This window comes from Takifugu rubripes, chromosome 20, assembly GCF_901000725.2.
Source record: "Takifugu rubripes chromosome 20, fTakRub1.2, whole genome shotgun sequence".
In the NCBI taxonomy this organism is placed as follows: domain Eukaryota; kingdom Metazoa; phylum Chordata; class Actinopteri; order Tetraodontiformes; family Tetraodontidae; genus Takifugu; species Takifugu rubripes.
In genome coordinates, this window is record NC_042304.1 from 6,486,713 (window position 1) to 6,492,896 (window position 6,184).

The 6,184-nt window shown below is 50.0% G+C and overlaps 1 long non-coding RNA gene across 1 annotated transcript; it reads left to right on the forward strand.

Annotated features, from left to right (window-relative positions):
- Positions 1–4,961: 4,961 nt before the first annotated feature.
- LOC115247340 (uncharacterized) lies at positions 4,962–5,456 on the forward strand. Its single transcript, XR_003886408.1, has 2 exons — positions 4,962–5,115; positions 5,230–5,456. It is a non-coding gene; the product is annotated as an uncharacterized lncRNA (long non-coding RNA).
- Positions 5,457–6,184: the final 728 nt, after the last annotated feature.

Below are 6,184 nucleotides of genomic sequence, written 5' to 3' on the forward strand. Positions count from 1 at the left end.
CTGCTGGCTGCTATGAAGCATCAGCGACACCCTTTTATCCTCCGTAACTCCAGCTGACTCACCGTGATCGGCCGCCATACGAAGCGCTGCTGGTGACATTTCAAGGGAGTCAAAGGATTTGCTACCTCTCCTCGGCCCCATCCATTGTCAGCGCGGTCTATAACCAGAACGTGCACGCCTCGGCCATTATAAATAGCCCGCGTCCCGGTTAAATGCAACACCTCTCCTTGGATGCTATTTGGGCTGCGTGATTCACCGTGATTCAAGCGGGTACGTGTTCTCTCTGTTCTCACAGATGAGTTCGATGACCAGGGGGGGAGGAGATAAGTGCTGCGGTGGAAACATGGATGGCGTGTGTTTCGCGCTTGCTACCCGTGCGTGTGCGTGTGTGTTGTCACATGTGTGCGAGCGATTGGAAGTGTGCTGCTGAAGTGCTAATTTTGTCAGCCCACTTTTGAGCCGCTCTGAGAAAATCAGGCCCACTCGAAGGAGGGGAAGAAAATAGAAATGAAGAGTAATTTCCTTAATGGTCAGTGCAGTGGTACATCTGAAGTGTGTGTGTGATTGTGTGTGTGTGTGCGTGTCCAGTTGTGGCTGCTGTAATTGCACTGCTGAAGTGTCTCCCCGCGGGGCACCGTGGAATAAAGGACGCCTATACGTTCCAGTCATGAGATGACTTCACATGATACTATTTATATTGTGGATGCTTTTATTTAATGATTTTCTGGAGCCCATGCTGAAGAAAACACACACACACACATGCAGAGAACACACACTCTATTAGAGACTTGTCTTAGCTCTCCCAGCAACCTAATGTTAGTCCTGCTTGTTTAACTGTTAATTAGTTACACTGATATCTCTTGGCATCTGCTGCTGCAAGTAAGCATGTTTGTGCATGTATGTGTGTGTGTGTGTGTGTGTGTGTGTGTGTTAATGTGTGTGCACAAAAGCTCCCATTGGTCATGTGGGTGTGTGGTGGGTAGCTCAGAGTTGCATTAATAGCCAAAGGGCAGGCAGGCAGGGAGGGAGGACATAGACAGGAAGGGGAAATACAGTTTGCTGGTCGCCCACCACTTCCTGTGTGTCCTACCCTGGCAGCCCACGTAGCAGAGCTGCTCTCCAAAGCCATTTTGTTTGCTCGCACGGCGACAGAGATAAGACGGCAGCAGTGGTAAACACTCTGGCTGTGGGGGTAATGGCGCTCACACCCTGGCGATGATGAGCTGGTTACCATGCAAAGGTTATGCAAGTTACTGCCAGTGACCAGCCCACGTCGCCCTACCCTTTCATCTTGGAACATGCTATGTATGTGCAGTGATGCAAACGTTGAAGTGACAAGAGAAGCAGCAAAGGCGTCTCGGTGTGACGCTCCGCCTGGCAGCTCCATCCTATCATTACAGGATCTGGGCTCACGGAGGAGAACAGCGGATTTGTATTTATAGTCAACAGTCTGGTGTCAAACACAGCTGACATCACTTCCTTGTTTAGATGATGGTGGGCTGCAGTGTGAGGACACGACCAGCAGAGGTCCTTCTCTCATTAATTGTTGTCATTTAAAGGCTGGAACGGCTGTGAAAAAAAAGGTTACGATGGTGAAGAAGCTGATGTTAAACAATTGGACCCCATTTTTTTTGGTGGTGGTGGTTGGGGGGGGGGGGGGGGGGGGGTTAACAGCACTGAGGGTTTAACATCCTGCAAGAGGTCCCACTGACCGATCGAAAGACCCTCATTTGCACACATCCAGTGTTGTGGTTGGTATGAGGCAAAGCCCCCTCTGCCATTCTGGGATCCCGAATCCCTATTGAACTTCCCACCCACTCACCCCAGGAATGTGGAGAGTGGGAGGGAACAGGGGCTGTAAGAGTCAAAAATGTAGGGGGGGGGGGGCACAGAGAGGAGGGGGGCCAAAAGAGAAAAGAACCCGGAAAAACAAGCTGAGGAAAGACTGAGTAGAACAGATGTTTGAAGCGCAGCAGCAGTAATTGTCCCTCGTGATGAGACTGTTTGTGTAGTAATCAGATAAGGCAGGGACGGGGACTGGAATGCCCGGACAAGGCCAGCGTTGACGCATCGTGCGGGTCCACAGTGCGGAGGAGGCCATTTAAGGCGGGGGGAGTGTGGTTTTCCACCGTGTCTCTCACTGAACAGGTGAGGGTTGACATTTATAAGAGGAGCCCAAAGATGACGGATGGAAAAGGATCCTGGGCCTGATTGCTTTCTCCGCTATCTCTCCGATTACTCGTACGTGTGCACGTGGCGCTTTGTTCTCAACCCCACATCTCCACGTCCCGGGGCCCTCAGGCGCTCGCTTGATTCTTGTCAACAACTTGCCTCGCTCCGACTCCTTTCTCTCCTCCTGCAGGCTTTCGCGGCGGGCCCGATGAAAGCAGGTGCCTCGCTACGCCTCTCATTGAATTAGGAATTCCAGAGCGCAAAGTGGCGGCATTGTTGATGAAAGGTTAGCGCTGTTTCTGAATCTCCCCCGGATGAAAAGGCTCTCTCTCCAGTGGTTGAGCAGGGGAAAAAAGTCATGACATTTTGGTTGCATCAGCTGTATATCTAAAGTGTCTGCAGCGAAATGCCAAAACGATCAAAGCCGAACAGGGATAATACGCGCAGAGAGCACCTAGTCCCGCTTTGTTATGGTGTTTATCTGCCCACAGACCTCATAGTCACACTCTCATATCTGGTTATTACGCCCCCCTGGCGATAATTCTGTCAATATCCTTCATTTAACGATAAACACTTAAACGGTGAAAGGAATTTCCATTCGGGATTAGATTTGGTGGTTTAATTAGTGTCTGTTCAAGGGCAGAAATGGAGACTTGGAAGCTCAGTGGGTGGAACATGAAAAGATTTCACAAGAGGAGGCAGGTGGTGCTGACACACAGCATTAAAGCTCTATCTCTACCCCAGCATCAGCCTCTGCCTCTCGCTTTTCTTGGTTTGGTTATGGTTTTTTTTATCCTGCTGCCTTTCACGCTGAGCCTCGTGACACATGACAGATGTGAAGGGACGTCTTCACCTTTAAGCCCGGGCTGGAGAAGGCTGATGGACAAAGACGCTCTTTCAAATGCGCCGCAGAGCCGCCGCGTCTGCGTCCGACCTTCGCCGCCGCTGCTCCGTGTTCGGGTCGGCTGCGTGCACGTCCCAACCTCGCGGGGTGGACTGTAATAAAGAGCAGATGTGCTATCAGGAGACTTTGTTTATCGCCGTCCTGCTGCTGTTCTGGCAAGACTGACGGGAGCTCTTCGTGCTTACGCCATGACAGACACAATGGCGAGGTTGTTATAAAGACCTTCAAAGGACAAAGGTGTCAAAAGTTCCATTTTGACTGTGTCTATTCAGGGTGTGTGTGTGTGTGTGTGTGTGGGGGGGGGGGGTAACACAACCAGAACGTATGTATTTGCTTTCATGTGAAATCAATGGGCCCAGACAGATGGCGAGCTGTTTCCTCACTATTTACTCCTTGACTCTGACAAATGTCCTCGCCGCCCCTCCAAGGCTGATGCTGCAGGTAAGCAAAAAGCCCATCTCTCTGTTCCAGCACCAAACAGATGGCAGATCTTCACAGTGCCGCCCTTTTCCCTTTCCCCCTCCACTCCTTGCTGTTCTCCACCAAAGCACAAAACATGCAAAGGGAGGCGACACATCGCAGCTTGACTGAACCATCTTTTGTACGTCTTCGCTCTTGTTCGCATTGGAATTTTTATCCAGACTGAACAGTTAAGGCCAAGCAACGAACAAGGAAGTGGAACTGGAGAATTCCCAAACCACCTCCATGAGAACAAAATGACATCATTCTTTGCCCTGAGAGCAAGAACTAATTTCTCCAAATGAAGCTCTATCACCCCCCTTGTGGCAGACTCCAGTATTTGGGTGCACCCCTCCTCTCCCTGTTGCCCTCTCACAGCTCCTTAAAGCTTTCATACTGTCCTCATGTCTTCCATTTCCCGTGTCTCCTGTCACGTGTTTCCTGTCAGTTCGGTGTCAATTGGTTCTTTGACAAAAATGACAGTTGCGCGGAGGCTCGGAAACCATTGACGACGTCACCGGGCTTTATCGACCTCCGTCTCATGCAATCAGCGGCGCGTCACGCATCAATATTTAACGATGGTTTTAATAAACTACTCATCAGATGACACCTCCATGGTCTCAGTTGTCAGAGACGGTCTCGGGAGCCAATTAAATTCGTTGTGCTCTCAAGAAACGCCAGACTTTTACTCATACGGTACGATGTGGTGAGTCATCCTAACAGACAGACAGACAGACAGACAGACAGACAGACAGACAGACAGACAGACAGACAGACAGACAGACGCATTGTGACAAACGCTTGATGGCAGTTGTGCCTGAATGAGCGTCTGGGAGGGTGAACCTGACTTGGCTGGAGATGAAATCAGCGGATGAATTCATTATTAATCCCCTCTAAAGAGCGCGGCTCCTCTGTGGCTCGCGGAAAGTCAAACAAACCACTTCAAGACGTCTCGCCGCTCTTCTGAGGCCCGCCCACTCCGACGCCCTTCTCCCCGGACTCTCATTAACAGCGATCGCTTTTGCTGGATTGGGTCTCGGCTGGCGCGTCGCTGTTTGTCGTAGTCCTGCTCTGGAGGCCGGGACGAGCCGCGCTGGAATCACCTCCAGGTCCGCGGAGCCTTGCACGTGTGCTGGGGGAGGTCTTTTAGGGAGGCTGGGGCACTTCTGGAGTCTCCGGTGTACGAGGTGCCTCGCACTTGCTCAGGAGCAGCGTTCATGTCAAGATTCACATTTGTTTCCGGAGGAGGGATGGCGGGTGAAAGCCGGAGTGGAGCAGAGGTCGTGGGTGTAGTGGTGGTAGCAGTGCAGGGGCGTAGCAGAGCGCAGAGTTCCTGATTCCACAGCCCTGAGCTCACCGCTGTGGCGTCTCTGCCGCCAGCCACTCCTTTTTCTTCTTCACACCATTTCACCCCCCCCCTCCCCGCTACCGCCGCCATCGCCGCGTCTCTCCATCTGAGGTGTTAACTCCTTGTTGGGCAGTTCCACAGCCGCTGGCATCCGCGATGACTTTCACAGAAGCCTTGGAAGAGGAGGGTGCGCTGCCGTGAGTCCTTACTGGAAGTGAAGGCGTGTGTGCTGGTAAGGTCGACGTGATTCACCGCACAAACGTTTTCTTTTCTGTCTTTCTCTTTTTTTTAAAAATCCATTTGCAACACCGTACCATCTGCATGGCAATTTACTGTGACCTGGCAGGATGGAGAAGTCCTCACCCACACACAGAGCAGGATCAATCAGCAAGGGGAGGAGCGGCACACAATGAAACAGAGCAGACAGAAGGAGTCCATAATTGGTGAACAAACTAAGCCATGGATGACTGTATGAGCAAATAAAGCAAGAGCACTTTAGAGATAAATCACACCACACACCCTCATGGTGAAGAGCAACGACGCACAACTGCAAATAATAAACGTTGAATTGAACCCAAGTTGCCCTTTACACCTTCATCTGGCTACTTCCCCAACATGTAGGATGAATCAATATAATGTTTTTATATTGATATTTTTGGGTTAAATCAAACTAATTTTCTATTAAGAAATGTTATAAAATTATTATCCGACCCCCAGGATCTGACCTTATGACGGATGTTTGTGCAAAAATGCCCACAACGACTGAATATACCTCAAGTCTGACACAAAATGAATGAATGTGTATCAATAAATCAGACTGGTTTGGTACAGTTGAACAAACTGAGCATCAGAATGACACACTAAGGGTCTTTTTCTTCACCTCGATTGTGGTTTGTGGCAATTTTCCTAAAAAATGTTCAACTTTGCTAACATTCTTTAGCCCCCCGGCGCACTTCCTGCCGGATGGACTGAAAAAGTAAAAGATCTACAGCCCAATTCTCAGACTGTAGGCGTTGTTCTTGAACCCAGATTCCGTTCAAAAATGTTTTTTTGTTTGTTTGTTTGAGCCACATGTCCGTGATCCAACTCATTCAAAAGAGCGCTGTTGGATGACCAAGGTTCCACATCTCTACCATAATAAGGTCCCAAATAACTCAAAACATTTTGAAAACATGATAGCATGTACTCTCCACTGTAATCCACAGGATCTGGACAATGAGCTAGATAGCATTGCGGCTAGCGCAGGAATCCAGCGATGATCGTGCTGGAAGTCAAGGAGAAGGTAGGAAGTCATCCCAAAA